The 22863-nt window shown below is 40.8% G+C and overlaps 1 long non-coding RNA gene across 1 annotated transcript; it reads right to left on the bottom strand.

The window, feature by feature from the left end:
- Positions 1 to 204: 204 nt before the first annotated feature.
- Positions 205 to 17839, bottom strand: LOC122458550. The gene is made up of 4 exons (XR_006278595.1): positions 17501 to 17839; positions 12134 to 12138; positions 9465 to 9467; positions 205 to 215 (listed from the first exon to the last, which is right to left on the bottom strand). It is a non-coding gene; the product is annotated as an uncharacterized LOC122458550 (long non-coding RNA).
- Positions 17840 to 22863: the final 5024 nt, after the last annotated feature.

Below are 22863 nucleotides of genomic sequence, written 5' to 3'. Positions count from 1 at the left end.
AGCTCTTTGGGGCAGGGAACATCCTTTTATTCTGTATTTGTACAGCGGTGAGCACAGTGCGGTACTGATCCATGACAAGACACTATGGTAATACAAGTAAATAATAACTATGAAGGAGAGTAATAATTCTAGTTTAACACAGCACTCTTCCTAAATTTCTCTTCAGTCTTATGCTTTAGAATTTCATTTGGAAAAGTGAAGTTTATACCACTTTGCTACCACAATCATCCAGCTAATATTGTTTTTTTTAAAAGCACTAAAGGTTTTGCTTAGTCTTGTGAAATGATATTGCACTTTATTTCATTCTATAGTATAATCTACCAGATGCATTTTTTTTAATATGCAGTTTTTTGAGAAGCCACTGGAGGGACACCTCCACTACAAAAGAAAAAAACATTGCATCCAGCACACTCACTTGCACCCACACTCAAATGGAGGACTGAGCAGAAGAGTAAGTTCTGGATAAAAATCAAAGGCCCAACGTGACTCAGAGTTATTAGTTTAATATACACTGGGGAGAAGAAAGAAGGATAAGAGTGCTTCATGGTCAAAGGGTTACCTTAAAGCCCTGAATTTCATACAGATGATGTTATAGGGTCTGATCATACAATCCATACTCACCAGAGCAGTCCCTTTGATTTCAGTGGGACTATTTGCAAGTGAGGGATGGCTTACGTGAGCAAAAGGTTGCTGGATGGGGTCTTTGCCTTCATTGGAATACAGTTTGCAGTAAAAGGATGTGTATGTGTGTATGTGAGATGCAAGTAGCAAAGCAGGAATCTACACATGTTGTCATTTAATCCTCCATGCAGAATCTCACCTTCCTCTCTTCCATCCCCCAATAACCGTGCTCATGTTATTGCAAGATCACATTTGACAAATTATAATTTCCCCAACAAAATAGAGAAAATAATATTCATGGCCATCATTTCCAGTACCTTTCAGTTAAAATAATTCAATCATCCCAAAAGTGGTAATGTAATATGAAGACAACATGTCAAATGTGTCCAAAACATGTCCCAGAGCAAACATTATTCTATCCTTGTATGAAATGTAAGGCAGGGAATTTTCATGTTTGTCTGTGTCAGAAATTTATATTAAAATGATTGTTAAGCTCATCCATAGAATTTGAAGACTGTTATGCTTATTCAATATATTTTATTTTTTTTTTACAATCAATGTTTTCTCCACAGAGGGCTCTGTTAGATGCCAAATAATGACTAGGTGAAGACATATTGTAGTCTTTCTCTAAATGTTTTTGTTCTTTAAGATGCAAAACATAACACCTCTTTTGTAGCATGAAAATGTGCATTATGCAGTCATAGATTCATAGATACTAAGTCCCATAAAACTGTCCTGTCACTTCCCTTTGGTAAACTTTTATTGACCAGAAGATCAAACTTGTAATATCCACATGAAAATAAAACTATAGGGAAAGGTTTCAACTGATAAACCATATTTCATTGTTCTGTATAATTTTGGGACATTAAGTTATGTTTTGCTTTAGCTTTTAAAAAAGTCTTTTTTCAGTTAATTATAAGATTCTTTGCTAAATTTAGCTTAGTTGTTAATATAGATCCTTATGCTAAAGGTAATTATTGCTGTGGACTGTGTCAATCTCAAATGATAATAGATGTCTGATTTTTTTTTTTAACAAGGGCATTCTTTAAATCACATAGGACCATTTTTGTGCCAGTCTTTTAAAAACCAAATCCCCTATTTAAGTCCTGCTTAAATTCATGGCATGCTATGGTCCATTGTTCGCTTATTTTTGTACAATGTTGAAAAATTAAAATTTAGAAAGGAGATCATGCTCATCCACCAAAATTCTTCACAGCTAATCTATTGCATTTAAATGCATTTGATATTAGAAATATTTTGTTAGTATGCTTTCTGCTAACAAGTATCCTCAAAACACCAAACACAGAAATCACTCTGTTTTTAAACAAAGTTCTGTTGTTCTTCCTGTCTTATTACTATATTCTTGTATTTCAGGTAATAGGTAGTTACACTGAATGATGCTTAGCTGCTGCCTTACCCCTGAAAAAATATAAATAACAGTGCTTAATCTGCTAAGGGAACTTTTATCAATAGTCAGAAAACTGGGATTTAATATGCAACAGGGTATATTTCAAACCAAGCTCCTACCTGATACAACATTTCTCACTATGTATATGATACAGTACCTACCTCAGATTAACAATACAGAGTTTTATAGTTTGCAATATGACTGATCTCGACTTCCTTGCATGTGTGTCTCACCTTTATCTATTAGATACATTTTCCAGGAGCAACATTGTAATCCTGTATTCACAGGTTATATTTATCACAGCTGGTTTAGGTAGAGATGGAATTAATTAGAAAATGTCAGATCATTAAATGAAATTGTAAAAAGGTAAATTGTAGTCTTCCGTGAGCAGGCATTTCACAAAATGAATACAGATTCCTGATTCAAATTGCATTTACTGTAAAATATTAATTTCTTCTTTCCAGTCGCTTTTAGGGACAATGTACATGGTTCCAGTTAAAAGTTTCTAATTTGACGTGAATGTCAATGTAGAGGTCATGATTAATAATTTATTTTAATCTCTAAGGAAAGGCTGAACAAATATTTAATTTGCATTTTACATTATTATTGAATAGATTTTTCTTTCTCTTTTTTCTTTTCTTTTTTAAATCGCTCTGCAGTTTATTTTAGTTCTTCATTCTTTGGTGGAAAAATTACAGGAATAAGCTGAAAAACAAAGTAAAATTACAGGTAGTGTTTACTTGATTAATGCATGATTCTTCTTTTATTAATTTACTACCAATTAGGAACAGCAATATTGAAAACACAAAGCAATGCAGGTTTCAGAGTAGCAGCCGTGTTAGTATGTATTCGCAAAAAGAAAAGGAGTACTTGTGGCACCTTAGAGACTAACAAATTTATTTGTGCATAAGCTTTCGTGAGCTACAGCTCACTTCATCGGATGCATTTGGTGGAAAATACAGTGGGGAGATTTATATATACACACACAGAGAACATGAAACAATGGGTTTTATCATACACACGGTAAGGAGAGTGATCACTTAAGATGAGCCATCACCAGCAGCGGCGGTGGGGGGGGAGGGAAGGAGGAAAACCTTTCATGGTAACAAGCAAGGTAGGCTATTTCCAGCAGTTAACAAGAACATCTGAGGAACAGTGGGGGGTGGGAGGGGGGAGAAATAACATGGGGAAATAGTTTTACTTTGTGTAATGACTCATCCATTCCCAGTCTCTATTCAAGCCTAAGTTAATTGTATCCAGTTTGCAAATTAATTCCAATTCAGCAGTCTCTTGTTGGAGTCTGTTTTTGAAGTTTTTTTGTTGAAGGATAGCCACCCTCAGGTCTGTAATCGAGTGACCGGAGAGACTGAAGTGTTCTCCGACTGGTTTTTGAATGTTATAATTCTTGACATCTGATTTGTGTCCATTCATTCTTTTACGTAGAGATTGTCCAGTTTGACCAATGTACATGGCAGAGGGGCATTGCTGGCACATGATGGCATATATCACATTGGTAGATGCGCAGGTGAACGAGCCTCTGATAGTGTGGCTGATCTGATTAGGCCCTATGATGGTATCCCCTGAATAGATATGTGGACAGAGTTGGCAACGGGCTTTGTTGCAAGGATAGGTTCCTGGGTTAGTGGTTCTGTTGTGTGGTGTGTGGTTGCTGGTGAGTATTTGCTTCAGGTTGGGGGGCTGTCTGTAAGCAAGGACTGGCCTGTCTCCCAAGATCTGTGAGAGTGATGGGTCGTCCTTCAGGATAGGTTGTAGATCCTTGATGTTGCGTTGGAGAGGTTTTAGCTGGGGGCTGAAGGTGATGGCTAGTGGCGTTCTGTTATTTTCTTTGTTGGGCCTATCCTGTAGTAGATGACTTCTGGGTACTCTTCTGGCTCCGTCAATCTGTTTCTTCACTTCAGCAGGTGGGTATTGTAGTTGTAAGAATGCCTGATAGAGATCTTGTAGGTGTTTGTCTCTGTCTGAGGGGTTGGAGCAAATGCAGCTATATCGTAGAGTTTGGCTGTAGACAATGGATCGTGTGGTATGATCTGGATGAAAGCTAGAGGCATGTAGGTAGGAATAGCGGTCAGTAGGTTTCCGATATAGGAAGCAATGCAGTATATCTTTAATTCCTCATATTCTAAAGGCCAGATATTTCTCCCATTGAAATCAGCGTAAAAACTCCCATATATCTCAAGGGGAGAAGGACAAGAACCATAACACATTAATTGGGGAAATTTGCAACCAAACACTATCTCCCATGACAGAGTATTCTGTATCCTTTTAATAAACTATTTTGATTCCAGTGACACTGAGACAGTTTCTGTATTGAGGGGCTAATGTCACTTATGTAATGTTAAACAAAATGTAACAAACTAGTGCAGAACATTGCTCACAGGGGATAACTTATTGTACTCCTTTCCCTCTCCCCCTCAGTTGAATCTGTTTAAACTGAACCATCTTTCGTTTTAGTGTCAAAGTAACTTGAACAGCATTAGAGAAGTGGGTGGATTGAAAGAGATCCTGTCTATGTGACTTGGGCAGTTGTACGCTGTATAGTGAAGGTATGTATCCTTATTGCTATATCTGGCTCAGGGAACTACTGGTATCAGGCAGAAAGTGCCTGGAGTGTATGTGCAAACACAACAGTGCAAACAAACCTTTCTTTGTCATAGGAACTACTCTTACAGAGCTGCAGTGGGAAGGAGAGTCACTTTTATGTGTAGATATTCACATTAAACATAAGTGCTATAATTTTTCCACTGTTTCTGGTATATTGTGTGTGTCTACATCAGAACTAGGCATAACAAGAAGAGGAGTGCCTACTACCAGAAGTGGGGAATATATGATTATTGTGTTAAACTCATAATATAATTTGTCATATTAATATTAAATTATAAATACTGAACAGTGAGTTGAAGTGTCCTTGAATATATTTAGAAAATTCAGTTTTTTGTAAGATTTTAAGATACTTTTAAAAGTATGAGGCTCCCCCACAGAATCTATAGGTTGCATTTATAAACTGCAGGCATCTGCCTACCTGGCAGGTCCCAGTGGAAAAGCTCACAATTTTAGTGCATGTAGCATTGGGCTATTGTTGCATTAAAATCCATTAGACTGGATCCTTCCTGAAGTAAAGCTCACAGGATGCAACTCAAAGGTTGGAAATTTCCCCTAAGATCCCTCACAGAGTTCTGCCCCAATCACTGGGATGCAGAGGGGGAGGTTGCCCCTCCTTTCCACTGCAGAATAGGTCCTGGGACCTGCTGCCAACCCTAATAGATGCCTAGGGATCCACAGGAAGCTGGAGCCATCTGTATGGAGGCCCTTTGTCTCTACACAAGCTTTAGTTTTTGGCATCCCCCTTTCTCCCACCCTGATCCCTGGCATGATTCCAGTGGACCTTGTGATGTGAGGGGTTGTCAGCAGAAAAGTTCATATAGCTTCAGACTATATATTTAGCAGCACCGGAAAGAGGGAGATATAGCTGTGGCTGCCCCAGACTCCACTTCTCTTTGTTCAGACCCCAAAATCATGAAGTGAGTATGGATTGCGCCACAGTGATGTGCCTGGAAGAGCCGAAGGGTAGCTCAGATTTGGGGGAGGATGAACCAGACCATTGTCTTTAGAAATGGGCCTGAACCAGATATCAGCTCCTGTGAGTTTGAAGGCAGAGGATTTTGAAGTCCATATCTCTGCATTTTAGCCCAGGCCCCTCTCTAATTATAGTTTATTTGTGCGCGTGGTACCTATTGTCCGATACAATCCAGTATAATGTTCACACTTGCGGTACTGCCTAAAACAAAGTGAACTTGAAAATGCTCTGTAATGTGTTCCAAGTGCACAGTGCTTAGTGAGACAGGGAGCATGTGCAATACAATTTCCTGCACGTTTTAAAAACTGAGTATATGGTTTTAAATAAAACCCAAATCCATCCAGACTGGACTGATCATCAAGCCTCTAATGGTCACCCCCTCCCCTCTCCCCCCCCACCCAGTCTTACCGGTTACCTTGACTCAATCTTCCTTTGTTCTTTCCGGATGCATGCAGTGTTGTAGCCATGTTAGTCCCAGGGTATTAGAGAGACAAGGTGAGCAAAGTAATAACAACCTCATCATTCTTATCTGATGCCACATTTATCCCTCTCTGTACATGCCCCTACTGAAAGAACAAGGGTTTGTCAGTCATCGGTTAAGAGGGAGCAGTAAACACTACATGCATGTATTCTTGGATTTTTTTCTTTGTGAGCAGCTCCTTGAAAATGGGAATGCCTTTTATGGCTGTCTCCATCTGCACTCGTTGTTGTTCTTCCTTTTTTGAGCTGAGGATGTTTGAGAAGCGCAGGTCATGTTGTGTGAGCGCATGGAATATACACAGCTTCAGTGCATGTATCTCAGCTGTGCTGTTTTGTTCATACAGGCAATAGAACTAGGGGGTTTTCTGTTAAATAGAACCCCTTCTATCAACAGACTTAGACTGGATATTTTCAAGAGGAATAAGATTATTCAGACAATAGTAATAATAAATAAGGTCTGGTTGCTTTTTGTTTAATTTTATATGGTGATTAGTCTGAAATAGGTATCAATTATATTTGCACAAGAATATTTTTCTCACTGTTTTTAGCCTTATGTGTTGCCCTAATTAAGGGCAATTGATCTTCACTGTCACACAGAAATGGAAAAGCAAACATGAGCTGAATAACTGTATATGCTGGACTCAAGAACGATAATGTAAGAGAAGGGGGATTGTGCTGTGGATTAGTCAGACCATGCAGACAAGTCTATCAAATGAACAAGGTGTCATATACAGATTTCTGGTTAGTGAACCTTTCTGTCCCAGCCTCTACATTTATCATTGTCTCCCTGACAGGAGCTCTGCCCTGTTATCATGACTTGTATGTCATTTATCAGTGTTAAATACAACAAAAGAGTATCTCTTTAAATCCCTTTTACCCTTTCACATGCTTCTACCCTTGAATAATGATATCTGTCTCTGCAGCCACAAATATTCCATTTCATCTTTCTTTATAGTCTGTTAGTTGCTCAATAAATGATTAAAATAGCATTGGTGGACTTTAAAATGAGAATTATTATATTATTGCTCAAGTCATGTGTAAGAGAAGAGATAACAGCACATCAGTGGTTTTTGCCCCTTTTTATGCCTATCAAACAAATAGAATTTTATGAAAAATGTCTGAACCAAAAACAGAACAGAACAAAACAAAAAGCACCCCCCCAATAAAATTAAATTAAAATAACACGCCCCCCTACCTGCAGCTGTGAATATCACCAATTGTTTCCAGAGCACAGTGGTCCTAACTATGTCATGAATATTCAGGTCCTAAATTAAAATAGTCTTTGTAAGTGTATGCAAAAAAAACTAACTGCACGTTAGTTACTACAGTTAGCATTTGCGTTTCCAAAAATGTACAGACTGAGCTCTGGTTTCAGATTAGCAGCCGTGTTAGTCTGTATTCGCAAAAAGAAAAGGAGTACTTGTGGTACCTTAGAGACTAACAAATTTATTTGAGCATAAGCTTTTGTGAGCTACAGCTCACTTCATCGGAAGCTCTGCATCGGTAGAAAATATTCTTATTTCCTAGGCTGTTAGGATCAATGTTAGTTGTACTAAATACCAGAAACTTTACAGAGAAGGAATTATTTTTGAGAGAGACTATATTGCCTCATATTCTCTTAGGAGAGAAGATTTATCAGTATTGTCACTTATTACAGAACTTGGCTCTAAACGTAGTCCACACCCTTCCAACCCCCACTGAAATTAATGGGAGTCTTTTCATTGACTTTTAGTGGGAGTTGGGTCAGACCACAAAATTGTATAAGTTGTAAAGTCACATTTTAAACTGAGATCTAGAAGTAGCAAATCATAAAGGGAAATACCCTCATGGTTTTGAATATCCCAGCATTTTTTTAGAGAGTTGAATTTTGTGGCTCTAAATTGATCAACAGAACGAAAAAAATTGCTTAAACTAGAGTTGTAGTGAGTTTCTCAAAGGCAAAAGAATATGGACATACACTTTCTGTTCAGTTGTTCATCTCATTTTATTCCTACTGTATTGATAGTGTAATTACTGGCTCATGTGAATGTATAATCTCTCCGCTGGATAAGGCCATATTTGCTCAATTTTGTGTCAGTTTCTATACTGCTAAACATAGATAATACATGTATAGGGGGTTCGCCATTTAATTCCAGTGCTGTGCTTTGTAGCAGGAGGTTTTGTGCTCTATCTAAAGCTGGGTAAAAAATTCATAATACATAATTTGTCTGAATTTAGCTTCTTTTTTTAAGCTCTCAGAAAATCTATGATCAAGTGGTGATTTCCGCAGATTATTTATTAGTCAAAAGTATTCAATTTCTTGTGTGATCCCAACCCGTCTTGGTGTTAGTGAGTTTGTGATTGTCCCAATAAATCATCTAGTGGTATTTCTGTTCACTCATTGGGTACTTTTGGAGCAAATACTTAAAAGAGCAAGTTTTAAAATTCAGTTTTGGGGAATATACATGTAACTGTGAAATTCACTTTCTGTGAACATTCATGGAACTATAATTCAATTGCATGAATATTTAGAGAACATGAACACAAAAGGAGCATGAACATGGTTGAAACAAACGTATTTCAAATTTCAAGCCAATAGTTGTGGAAATACTTTTTTTAGATTGTCTTACCCTGGTTCCACTTTTCCCACTCTGAACATCCATGGTTTGCAGCATAGGGACAACAGCAAATTCCTTAGATTTGGGAAATCACAGGTTTGACACAGTAGTTTCCATGGAGTGCTGTACAAAAAGCGTTGATTCAAACATCAGGTTCTATGGTTTGGTTGCGATCTGCAGTGGTCACCTCAAATAGGCAACTGTCAGCTTAGAAGTGGATCTGAAAATGGAGCTACAATGGACCATTATTGCTCAGGGGAGAAAGAGATGGTTAAAAGGATACAATCACTATTATTATAAAAATAGCTTATCAAATCTTGAGCTAGAATGGGAAAGGAGGGTTGTACATTGGTTCTGTAGGCATAAGGCAACTGACAGAGATCAATATTTTTGTTTGAAATACACATACTACTGTTGGGGATTAAACTGGGGAGCAAAAGGGTGATATTTTGCAGCAGTGAGTGGGAGGGGAAAATAAAGAAGAAATACATAGCTACATTTTTTTTCCATTTCTTTAAGATGTGCCTACTTAGCTACAGCTGTGAGTGGGAGCCTTGAGAAGCATCAATAAGGCAGGAGTTGGCATGTGAATTTAATTAAACTCCACTAGGGTGGTGAGGCAAGAGTGCTATGTTTTGTTGTTTAGGAACTTTCATGATGCATTTTGATTTTGCCTACAAAAACATTATTCTCTCTCTCTCTCTCTCTCTCTCTCTCTCTCTCTCTCTCTCTTACACACACACACACACACACACACACACACACACTGTCTACAGGGAAAGAACATTGGAGGTTATGACCAAACCAATTAAAACTAAAATGATGACATTCAGACATTTGGAAAGCTAATGGCATTTTTCATTTTCAAAGCATGTTATGAACATTACCTAATTAAATCTCACCACATTTCTGCGATAGCTTCATGTCATCAACCCTCAATGATGATTGGCCCAATTCAACAAAACACTTAAGCAATTGCTTAACTTTAAGCATGTGAGAAGTCCCATGGAAGTTAAGCATATGCTTAATGCTTTGCTGAACTGGGACCTTAATCACTTGTGCCTCAGTTTTCCCCATCTGTAAAATGGGGATAATGAGACTGTTAATGTGCTTAAAGATAAGCACATACTTAAATATCTTGCTGAACTGGGGCCAAAATAATTTGTGTAAGGTAAAGAGGGAGGCAGGGCTAGCAATGCAATTAGAAAACAGAAATTCCTGGTTCTAAGTCCTCTGCGTAGACCATTAGACAAAGTGGCATTCTAGTCTTGTCCTTTTCATCTCCTCAGACCACCATCAGATTAGTCCCAGCCAAGTAGCTGGTACAAAATTTGACATGCTAATGTGCAGGAAGGTTCTGGGAAATGCTGAACATGTGTTAGTGTTTCAGCAGAAAGGAGGGGGGTAGACTCCTAGCTAGCAGTGGCTGGGGTCCAGGCTATACAACCTATGCAGCAGATCACAGCTTCTAGCCGGTACAACATAGCAACTGGTCCTCACTACTAGAACTCTGCTGAGGTAGAGGTTCTCTCTTAATGCTTGTGCAGGGGAAATTGAACGAAGGGCCCTTCTCCAGCACAAGGCAGAATGTGACTGTGTGCATGTTGTACTTTGTTTGCCCTCATTCCACCTTCTACTCAAAATTAAAGGAAAGCTGCAGTGATTGGTTCTAGTACCTTAACCAGGGCAGGATCTGCCATCCTGAGTCACACTGAGTAGTATCTTAGTCTTCAGATCAGAAATTGGCATATATTTATTTACTTACTAATAGGGGATCAATATCGTAGCCACTCTGCTAGATCTCAATGGAAGTCCCACATGCTACGGAACTGGCCAGAAAGAATGTATCCAAAATGCATTTCAAGCAATTTTTAGACCTACCTTTCATTGTTTTCATGGTATTAGTGTTGGTATCTCTACATGCCAGCTGGGCACATGCATCCCAGTGTGGATAGACAGACATGCTAATGTGCTAAAAATAGCAGTGTCGCCAGGGGTAGTACAGGCAGCGGCTCAGGGAGTCCAGAGGATTTGTCCTTCAGCAGCTAGCCCATGCTCCCCACAATTGCACTGCTCTTTTAGTGCTCTAGCTCAAGCAGAGCTAGTGTATGTCTGTCTAGCCAGGCTGGGAAGCATGCTCCCAGCTGCAGTGTAGATGCACGGTCAAGGACAGCTGCCATCTTACTGGTGCTCGTGAGGAAGAACTGCAGTCTAATTACCTACTGTAGATTGTATTTAAGTTTTGCTACTATTTTGTTGAACTTTGATTAATCTAATGATGGTTAAAGAAGTGCTGAGATATTTTAAGGCTGCCTCATAACTGTGTCCCCAACAATAGTAACCATTACCAAGTTCCATTCTCACTCACACATTTGTTTTGAAACATACCGAAACTTGTTTGCCTCTGGCCTGCAAAGCCACCTACTTCTCTGACCAATTCCTGGGCAGAATGATGCTCTGTCCTGTCTACTCCATGTCACGTTCAGCCTTATCATCAAACTGGCACTTTCGGTGATGTAATCTGCTTTTTTTTTAATGCTCATTATAATTTAATTAAAATAAATGCCAGTTGCTAATGTTTCGGGGATTTTTGCTTTGCCAGCTAAGGGATATTACTGGGGATCTGGTTGTTCTACTCAGACCCAGATGATAGGAGTTAGCTGATGAATGGCTGTTTGAAATGCAACATTCCTAAGTATCAGTTCTGTCCCCAATGTGATTGACGGTATAATGGTACACTTCTTGGTGAGTTCATTTCTAAACCCAGGGCAGAATAACACCAGCCTGCTGGTGGCATTCAACTATAAAGCTTTTGACCCATGAGCCTGCAAATTGGTTCCCTGTTCTGCAGCTGTAGAGCTAGCTGGGTGCATCTGTTCTACCTTATCCTCAGCTCTGGCGAAACAGAAGCCTTGCTGTTGGGTAGAGGTCACTGGTGTGAGGTCTCTCTTTGTGCCCTTGCTTGTTGAGGTGATTCATTGGGAAGTAGCAACTGAGGTTAAGATTTGTGGTACTATTTTCAAGCAGACCCTCTCCAAGGTCTAATATTGAATTGCTAATATAGTTCCTATTTTTAAGAAAGGAAAAAAAAGTGATCCAGGTAACTACTGGCCAGTTAGTTTGACATCTGTAGTATGCAAGGTCCTGGAAAAAATTTTGAAGGAGAAATTAGTTAAGGATATTGAAGTCAATGGTAAATGGGACAAAATACAACATGGTTTTACAAAAGGTAGATCGTGCCAAACCAACCTAATCTCCTTTTTTGAAAAAGTAACAGATTTTTTAGATAAAGGAAATGCAGTGGATCTAATTTACCTAGATTTCAGTAAGATACTATGCCACATGGGGAATTATTAGTTAAATTGGAGAAGATGGGGATCAATCTGAACATCAAAAGGTGGATAAGGAATTGGTTAAAGGGGAGACTGCAACGGGTCCTACTGAAAGGCGAACTGTCAGGTTGGAGGGAGGTTACCAGTGGAGTTCCTCAGGGATCGGTTTTGGGACCAATCTTATTTAATCTTTTTATTACTGACCTTGGCACAAGAAGTGGGAGTGTGCTAATAAAGTTTGCAGATGATACAAAGCTGGGAGGTATTGCCAATTCAGAGAAGGATCGGGATATTATACAGGAGGATCTGGATGACCTTGTAAACTGGAGTAATAGTAATAGGATGAAATTTAATAGTGAGAAGTGTAAGGTTATGCATTTAGGGATTAATAACAAGAATTTTAGTTATAAGTTGGGGACACATCAATTAGAAGTAACGGAAGAGGAGAAGGACCTTGGAGTATTGGTTGATCATAGGATGACTATGAGCTGCCAATGTGATATGGCTGTGAAAAAAGCTAATGCGGTTTTGGGATGCATCAGGAGAGGCATTTCCAGTAGGGATAAGGAGGTTTTAGTACCATTATACAAGGCACTGGTGAGACCTCACCTAGAATACTGTGTGCAGTTCTGGTCTCCCATGTTTAAAAAGGATGAATTCAAACTGGAGCAGGTACAGAGAAGGGCTATTAGGATGATCCGAGGAATGGAAAACTTGTCTTATGAAAGGAGACTTAAGGAGCTTGGCTTGTTTAGCCTAACTAAAAGAAGGTTGAGGGGAGATATGATTGCTCTCTATAAATATATCAGAGGGATAAATACAGGAGAGGGAGAGGAATTATTTCAGCTCAGCACCAATGTGGACACAAGAACAAATGGGTATAAACTGGCCACCAGGAAGTTTAGACTTGAAATTAGACGAAGGTTTCTAACCATCAGAGGAGTGAAGTTTTGGAATAGCCTCCCAAGGGAAGCAGTGGGGGCAAAAGATCTATCTGGTTTTAAGATTCTACTCGATAAGTTTATGGAGGAGATGGTATGCTGGGATAATGGGATTTTGGTAAGTAATTGATCTTTAAATATTCAGGGTAAATAGGACTAATCCCCTGAGATGGGATATTAGATGGATGGGATCTGAGTTACTACAGAAAATTCTTTCCTGGGTATCTGGCTGGTGAATCTTGCCCATATGCTCAGGGTTTAGCTGATCACCATATTTGGGGTCGGGAAGGAATTTTCCTCCAGGGCAGATTGGAGAGGCCCTGGAGGTTTTTCACCTTCCTCTGTAGCATGGATGACTTGAGGGAGGCTTCTCTGCTCCTTGAAGTCTTTAAACCATGATTTAAGGACTTCAATAGCTCAGACATAGGTGAGGTTTTTTGTAGGAGTGGGTGGGTGAGATTCTGTGGCCTGCGCTGTGCAGGAGGTCGGACTAGATGATCAGAATGGTCCCTTCTGACCTTAGTATCTATGAATGTGGTGCAAAAATATTGTTTCAGTTGCACAGTCTTTTCACGCTGCACCTTTTTTATCCCACTATGACCCCACAACAGCAGTGCATGCCCTTGTGACCCCACATGGCTCAGTTAACTGAATTCATTCTTTGCCAGGCTTACAGCAGAGCAGCTCCATCACTTTCAGTGTGCTTGGAATGCAGTAGCACACCTGTTCATTAGTTTGAGTATCTGTGATCATATTACTCCTCCCTTGACTTCTTTACAGTGGCATATTGAATGCAAGCTGATACTGTGGGGTTCCAAAGCTGTAGCTGGTATGGGCTCTGGTGAGATGAAAGATCTGCTCTCTGGCTGTGTCTACATTAGCCTTTTCCCCTCACATTTTCTCACTGGTGGTAGCAACATTGGGAATACTAATGTAGATAGGACCTTGGTGGCCACCAGTATTTTCTGTCAGCTTGGATCAAATCTTGCTGACCTGATGGTAAAAATTCCAGCAGATGCTAATGTTTTGTCCATAGCAGCATGCCCATTATTGCTATCACCCTAGGTCTAAGGTCTGTTAGAATATTTTAAGATATTTTCCCCTGGAATGACCAGGAAGACTTGTAGCCTCACAGACATTATCTGTATGGTAATCTCACGGAAAGCTGCTCCATCCATGTTATTTCATGGTAGAGCTGGCCAAATTTATCTAAAAGTTTTGACCAAAATTCCTTTTAAAATTAAATTTTCATGAATTTTTTTGATTCTTTATAAAATATATTGATTCTTCACTGAACAAAAAAAGTGGCGCCAGATCTATATAAAAATATTTTGTCTTTCAGTTACATTTGTCTCCTCCCCGGTTTTCTCTTCCTTCCCTTTTCCAGTGGGAGGAAAAATGGGCAAGAAGGTGGGAAGAAAAAACCTGCAGCAAATTGTGAATGAAATGGAGAATGCTTGCCATTTTTCTACTCCCTGCCAGAACCTTGCTGTCAATGCCTTCACTTGCACCTTCACCCTTCAAAGACTTCTGAATATGTGAGGCAGCAATCACTTCAGAACCAAAGCTAATAGAGTCAGTATTATTTCCGAGAGGTATTTCCCAGCAGGTGCCCAGGGCTCAGATGATGCTGTGTAGAGTTACCACCACCAGTTCCAACCCTTCCTCCTAGTAGTATAAGGGGCCACCCTCTGACCCTGCAGGTCCTGCCCACCTGTCACCCTAAGACCCGCCCCTGCGTATTACTTCTGGGGTCAAGATGGATACGTGACTGGAATCAAAGTGTGTCATGTGACCCATCTAAGAACTCCTCCCACTGCCCTCTACCTATCAGGTTGGGTTTTGCCCCCCGTAGAACCACCCCGAGAGGAGATTTGACCAATTGGGGTGTTCTGGGGTGGGGTGATTTGTCTGGAAGTGGGTTGTGTGACCCCTCTAAGAACTCCTCTCACTGTTGTCTACCAATCAGGATGGGTTTCAGCCACAGAGAATCTCCCCAAGCATGGATTTGACGAATTGGGGGGAGTTCTGGGGTGGGGTGACCCACCCAGAAAAGTGTCATGTGACCCCTCTAAGAACTCCTCCTATTTCCCTTTACCTATTAGAGCACAGCACCACCCCCCTAGACATTCCAGCGCCATGCAGAAGAGGCCATTTCATGCCAAGAATGCATGTTTTAGAAATCATGGAAATGCTGAGAGGAAACAAGGACTCCTTCACCATCCCCATGAGAACTTTGGACTTTATTTTAGTGCCAAGGGCCTTTGACCACCCGTGGAGGAAATGCTACATCAGTGACAGTTCTGAGGAGGAGGAGGGAGCAGCCCTTGGGAGCCCTTTGGCCCAGCCTTTGATAGATATGCTGGAACCCCATCCTGAAACCCTAGCAGGATTCATGAGGCAGCCTGACAAGCTTGACGGCTTCTCATTGTCCACCCCTATGGAGGAAGGCAACCATGGCTCATGGGAGTCATCGGTGGACAAAGTGAATGGAAAAGATGTCACTCAGGTAAATTAACGATTAAGAAGGTTGAGAATTGGGTGTAATGGGCTTAGGAACTGACCTGGGGTTGCATAAATCTAAAAACAAGCAGTGGGGGGCTTACACTGTTTCTTTTCTGAAAATCTCTCGACAGCTCAATGATGCCTTTCTAGAGGCCTTTGAGAACTTATACACCAATAGTCCTGTGGGAATAAATCTATCATGCATCTACTCTTTTTGCTTGCGTCTGAGACACAGATCTCAAGAGGAAAATCCAGAAAAGGGCAGAATGAACCAGCTCAGACTCCCTAATGGTAGGGGTCATGGTGTCCATTTTCACAGGTGGCTGTAAAAGGGCATTTTAAACCAGGCGATTAATAAAACTTGTTTAAATTTATCAATATGAATGTGTCCCCTCCATAGTCGTGTTAGTAAAAGACAGTACAAGGATCAGTCATGTCTACACAGACGGCTCTGTTAAAGAAAATATATTACACCCCCGGGGAAGTTGGGAGCTTCGGCGGGGTGAACCCTCTTTTTCAAGCAGCCAAAAAGCATAGTAAAACTTTGAATAGAAGACAGGTAACAGCTTGGCTTTCAGACCAGGATACTTACACTTTTTACAAACCATCTCAAATATGTTTTAAAAGAAATGACCATTTTTTTAGATGTGGATGTGCAATTACAGGCAGATTCAGTGGATATGCACCGGTTCTCCAAACACAACAGTGGTTTTAAATACATCTTAACAGTGCTAGACATTCTATCCAAATGTGCCTGGCCCACAGGCCGAAAAGACAAGACAGGAGGTGAGGTATCGAAGGCCTTTAAAGCTATTTTCAGCAAAGGTCGCGTGCCTCAACAATTCTGAACCAATTGGGGGAAAGAATTTTTAAACAAACCTTTAAGCAGATTGTTAAAGCAGCATGGCGTTCACCATTTTGTTGCTAATAATAAAGTAAAAGTAGGGGTTGTGGAACTATTTAACAGAACTTTAAAAGCTAGGATATAGAGATATTTTATAGCCCATAACACCTTTCGCTACATCGACATGTTACCTGATTTTATAAAGAGTTACAACCAGAGCTTTCACAGAACTATATATACCTGCTGATGTTAACCCTTCAAATTCTCCGAAGGTATGGAAAACAGTTTACAGACACAGTTTTAAAATAAATCTGGTTGTTGCCCCTTTTAAAAAAAAGGTGGCCACGTGAGACTATCTAAAACCAAAGGAGCTTTTGAAAAAGGTTATGAACAGACTTTTACAGATAAGATATTCATAGTGGATGAAGCCTTAAACAGGGGCCAGAGATCTGTATACTGATTAAAAGTTTACGACGGTGAGACAGTTACTGGATCTTTTTACCCTGAAGAATTACAAAAAGTAAACCCCAAACAAGACAGGATTTAACAGCAGAGAAAAGAAAGGGAGAAAAAAGCAGCTATTGGTGAAATGGTTGGGGTGGCCTGATAAGTTTAACAGCTGGGTCGATGCTTCTCAACTCTGTGACATTTAGACATGAACAAAAACTATTCCTCCTGCAAAGAGAGAGAGAGATAAATGAGTGAGGGCAGGTTTTACATCATTTACAGCTCTGGGGATTTTCCCCAAAACACAGCTCAAACTTTACAATGTGGCTAATTAAGCCCTTGGATCTCCCAGGTGCCTGGGTGGTGGGGTTAGTGGAAATACAATATCCACACAGCTGGAACACCATCAATGAAGACGCCCCTTTTGAAATTGCCTTTGGAGGTATGGGGTGGAGTTTCATCCTACGACGAAGTTATTACTTGTCCATACCCAAATTACTGGATCACATGAACAGTACCACTCGTCATCCTGGACCACCTGAGGTGGTCATGAACTATGACCCTGTGGGTAGAAAAGTTAGACTTAAATCCGCCGATTTTACTTATGTTTTCTACGGGTGGGGAACTAGCTAACGTTCTGGGTTTGGGCCCAAGCACAGTGTCCAAAAAATCTCCTTCTCTGAAGACATCACAGGTGGTTTCAACTCCTTGTCTCTATGCATGGTGTGACGGGCCAGATAGCTACAGGAGAATAATAGAAGGCAGAATATTAGCCCCAGATTAAGTAGGTCCCTTTTCCCTGGGTAAGGTAACAGGGAATGTTCCAGAACAATCAGAAACCTTCTGGAGACAATTGAGACAGACAGGCTGATTAGAACACCTACAGCCAATCAAGAAGCTGTTAGAATCAATTAAGGCAGGCTAATCAGGGCACCCGGGTTTAAAAAGGAGCTCACTTCAGTTTGTGGTGCGCATGTGAGGAGCTGGGAGAAAAAGGCACTAGGAGCTAAGAGAGAGAATACGTACTGTTGGAGGACTGAGGAGTACAAACATTATCAGACACCAGGAGGAAGGTGTTGGGAGGAGGCCATGGGGAAGTAGTCAGGGAGCTGTAGCTGTCGCACAGCTGTTCCAGGAGGCATTCTAGACAGCTGCATTCCACAGGGCCCTGGGCTGGAACCCAGAGTAGAGGGCGGGCCCGGGTTCCCCCCAAACCTCCCAACTCCTGGTCAGACACAGGAGGAGTCGACCTGGACTGTGGTTCAGCAAAACGGCCAAGTTGAGAGCTGCCGTGAAGCTCCAAGATGAGCAAATCTGTCAATAAGCGCAAGACCCACCAAGGTAGAGGAGGAACTTTGTCACAATGGATATCATAGAACACCAGTTTGTGGGGGACTTTTCCATTCCCCTGTTATGACATTTTAATCAACATGGCTTTTGTTCACTATGGGTCTGAAGAGTGCACCAAATCCGAACTAGACTTGTTCCAAATAGGTCCTACTCAGACCAGCATCAAGAAAAGAGTCTACATCGAGGTGCCGCCTCTATTGGCCATTATGGAGGCTGCCCCATTGACTTTTTTATAGCAGGGAATGGCATAGATTATATGGATTTAAACAACATGCTGCTGTACCTTTGTTGCAAGATTGTAAAATGAGACGGAACTGAACTCGCCAGGGATGCCGAGGTGGGCCTGGTGAGTTACCCTGTGGCATCTATTTTCAGTCAGTTGGATGTCATGCTGGGAAACTGCCTTGTAAGCCAAAGCAACAACTGTTTCCCTTACAGGGCCTCTATAGAATCGGTGGTCAATTACAGTGACAACACCCTCTCCACACAATTTTCCGCCAGTCTGTTTTACAAAGACACTCCTGGACAACACTAAGAAACGGAGCTGGATGGTGGGAATCTAGGGTTTGTGAGGCGGGCAAAGCTGACTGCTCTGAGAAGGACGATAGAGCTGTTGGGTCATCTACAGAGCGACCTGTTTTTCCAAGAAAAACTTTTGTTGAACGGAGTGGATGTGAAAATTAAACTGATGAGCAGAAAAGACACCTTCTGTTTCATGGGCAGTGTGGCTTTAAACTGCGCATTGTATCAGCATCCCTTTTTGTGAAGAAAGTATGGGTGGCCCTGGGTATCCGCCTGGGGCACATGGAGGCCCTGCTTACCACTAATGCTAAATACCTTGTGGACTCTGTGGGAATGAAAGTGTTTCACATCCCCATGCGCAGCAGGGTCAGTAAGCAGGAGGACCTGTTCTTGAGACAGTTATCCAAAATGCTTGTCCTACGGTTTGTGGATAAAGATGCCTTTAGCAGAAGTTATGCTAAGAACTCCTTTCATTTTAAAAATTACGATATTAATTTTGTGGCCTTGTATGTGGATGGTGAACAGATACCAACCAAGCCTCTGCAACCAGACTTCGACTCTGGACGCTGCGTGAGAGAATACATGAATCTGGTAGAGACGGCTGGTAAACACATGAAAGATTGTTCTCTGTTAATCGACCGTGAGGAGTTTGCACAGGATTATACCTTGTTTGCCTTTGACCTATCTCCTGACCAGGAATGAGCAGATCACTATTTCCTGATTTAAAACTGGGAACCTGAGAGCAAAAATATATTTTGGGAAGGCTTTGATGGACACGGTCAATATGATCGTGTATGGGGTTTATGACAACATCATAGAGATAGATCAAAGGAGAAATGTTCCATTTGACTACATGTGAATATGGACACCATGCAGCTCTTGCGTGTCTTATCAGTGGACCCTCATACAAAAGAGAATTTCTTAGATATGTTCCCTTGCAATTGGCTTCCTGGCAGCAAGCTCTCTCAGAGACCCCTAGTGTTGGTGCTCAACACGCATCCACACAACCAACCGGGTGAACACTGGATCGCCTTGTATCTCATGGAGTGTAACCATGGAGAGTTTTTTGACTCATATGGGCATCCTCCTGAACAGTGTGTTGTTTCCTAGAAGCATTATGAAATTTTTAAACAAAAATGCCACCGGCATTGCATTTCACACTAGACAATTACAAGATCCCTGCTCTGTCAACTGTGATTACCAGTGCGTGTTTTTCTTATATCACCATAGCAAGCATTTATCGTTAGAATACAATTTTAAAATCTGATCAAATGACTTAGTGCCAAACGACCGGATGGTGATGAATTTTGTAAAAAATATAAAATATAAATTCTCGGGCATGCCTGCACTAGCTCAAAACACAGTTCAACAAACCCAGACGTGTATTTTGCAATGATTTTCATAGCCATGTTACCCAATAAAGTGCCCCAGGTGAGGTGTTTAAAGACAATTGATGTTTGGTGGGTTTTGGTGGGTCTTTGGTTTTGGTTTTTTTTTTTGGTTTTTTTTTAAAGACCAATTCAGAAAAGGTACACATAGATATTAATTTTTTTAAAAAAGTATAGAAATGTTTTATTTAAAGCAAAACATGACCAGTTTTAAATTTATTTTTTTTTTTTAGAACATGAAAAACATTACACACTGAGCCATTCGGGTCTTTTAGCCAATTTTCACTTTTTAGATGGCAAAAAAGGGGTCAGTATTTCTTGATCAACCCCAGTGTCAGCGGTCGAGGCCTTGAGGCTTTCCAAAAGATCTCTGTAGGCCACGTTGCCCATGACGGAAGGTGGTACGTTCAGTTCTGCCATGGCATTCATAAACACATCCCACCCTTTAGGTACATGTCTGCTAGGAACAGAGTGCATCTGGGTGACGGCCCCGATTAAGTCACGCATGTTAGAGCCATTAACCACCAAGCCTTTGTACACAAAACCCCTTTATCGTTCCATGAAGATATATTTTTATCCAGGCCCAGCTTATTTAGCAATACTAATGCATTTTTCTTATAACGCTTATTCACATTATCCAGCACCTCCTGAGCAACAGAGTCTGAGGTCTTTGGTGTTTCTGGGGTTTGGCAGTCACACTCTGTTCCTGTTCCAGTAGAAACAAACTTATTTTCCCTTTATTCACATCACTCTGCTTCATGTATGCTAGGTATCTTTGAAGCACAGCGCTGTAAAGTTTAGCCTTTTTGTATTCGACTAAGTCGGTCCTTTGAAGAATAGACTTCATTTCAGCATCCAGTAAGCGAGTTGCGGTCATTCTGATATTTTTCCTCCGCCAGAGAGGGAGCCCTTAATTGCTCCAACTGGTGGCTGGGCACCAGGTAAATTTTTTCTTCATACTCCATTATCGATTAGTCAAAAGCCCCGTTATCAGAGGGATAGCAAAACTTAACAGAGGTCTGATAAACCCCGCAGACTGCTTCACCAGATGCTTCTTTCTTTTAAGTGAAACCCTTTTATTACACAAAGTTTTTATAAGTGTGCATCTCTTTTTCAGCGCACACACTTGATTCTGTGTCAAAAGTACATTTCCTTTTAAGGTATTGAGTGCTATTTCTGAAATGGCCACTATTAAATCATCAGAGGCCGAACACAGTATAGCCTTCCTTTGCTGTGGGGACAATTTGCTAAGTAATTTTTTCTTCATGCAGCTAGACATGTTTTCGGTCAGCAACTCTGGCTGTTAAAAAGATAATTCATCTCTTTTTATACCCAGCTGCTGTTCTTTTCAAAGTATAAACCACTGGCCAGTCTGGAGGGAAAAGATTGGTTCTTAGTCTATAAACTTCTGGTGTGGAAGCATTTAAATCCACCACCAGGTAGCCATAAGGTCTTTTGGTATCATCCTTAAAAGCTTCTAGAAAGAATTGTGCTTTGCCGGGGTACATTTGCTAAGCAAACATAGCGATTTGTAATTTATCCCTGGGGTTTTTGAACAGAACCATGTACTTTGTGTTTAGGTTAATCATGCAACTCTTTTTTCCCTGACAAAATAAGTTCTGAACTATATACATAATGCTCAGGTTCCTGTGATGCACGTACTTGCTAAAGGCTTTCTCGATTTCATCGCTTTCACAAGCAGAGTTCATCAGATCATCTATGATAATCATATTTACTTTATTGGTAGGAAACAAACAATCATCATCAAAAGCCTCAGGCAGCCCCTCCACAAAACTGATAAAGGGATATTTATCTAGGAGTTCTTTATACAGAGGTTGCCAGCAACTGTAACACCACATAATGTTCTCAGGCATAACAGACAACGTTCGTTCGGCATTATCCAATACATTTTTTTATAAATTAACTTTTTCCTGCAGTTGCTAGATCCTGTGAGAATTACAGAAAAGGGGTGTATCCACCTCGTATCCATTTTCAAAAGCCATGGGGCAGGGTTTTAAACCCCTCTCCGAGGACCCTCTTGTTGTAAATTACTTCCTGTGTTTTCTTAAAGGTCTTTGTCTCTATTTGGCACTGATTTTTGCTCTTTACAATAGAGGGCTGCTGCACCTCTATCTTTTTTTGGGGTGTTCTCTCCCAGGGCCGCACTATAGTCCAGGACTAGATTTTTCAAACTGTCAAAGTTGATCTTTTCAGTTTGCTACGTTCAGGGTAATCCCTTTGACTTTCATACAGGCCTTTCCTCCTGACAGCTTGTACCGTATGTTTTCAAGCCGGCTAACACAAACTCAGTGATGTGTTTGATGTGGCAGGATCTCACTTGTGAGGTCCCCTAAATAATCCCTAGAGGAGGGTTCCAGTCACCCACCTTTTCACAAATATCACCGAGTCAGTGGCGTGGTACAGGCACTGCTCTTGCAGCCTGTGTAGCAGGATGTATAGTTCTAAGCAGGCATAAGCAGTGGTGAAACAGGCTATGAAGATGTTGGTATTACCAGAGACTGAGTAGTGGTCTTTTGCATGCTTCCAAGAAACGCACGCTGTTTCATCATAGATAGATAAACTCACAGGATGAAACCTCGTATCGGTGGGAAAACAGGCACTGAAAGTGTTTGTCAGGGTCTCTCACAATGCTGGTATTGGGTAGGTTTGTTCTTTGGCCGAATTTACCCCAGAGAGAATTTAAAAACAGCTTAGCGATTTTGGCGCTTAGTGGGGTTTAAAAATGTTCTCATGTTGGCGTAAACATACACCACCTTTCTGGTAGAAATCGTTAACATATTTATTTTGTTTTTCTTCATCTGCACACCAGCTG

The sequence above is a fragment of the Dermochelys coriacea genome, chromosome 2 (assembly GCF_009764565.3).
Source record: "Dermochelys coriacea isolate rDerCor1 chromosome 2, rDerCor1.pri.v4, whole genome shotgun sequence".
NCBI classification, from domain to species: domain Eukaryota; kingdom Metazoa; phylum Chordata; order Testudines; family Dermochelyidae; genus Dermochelys; species Dermochelys coriacea.
This window is presented reverse-complemented; position numbering and strand designations above follow the sequence as displayed.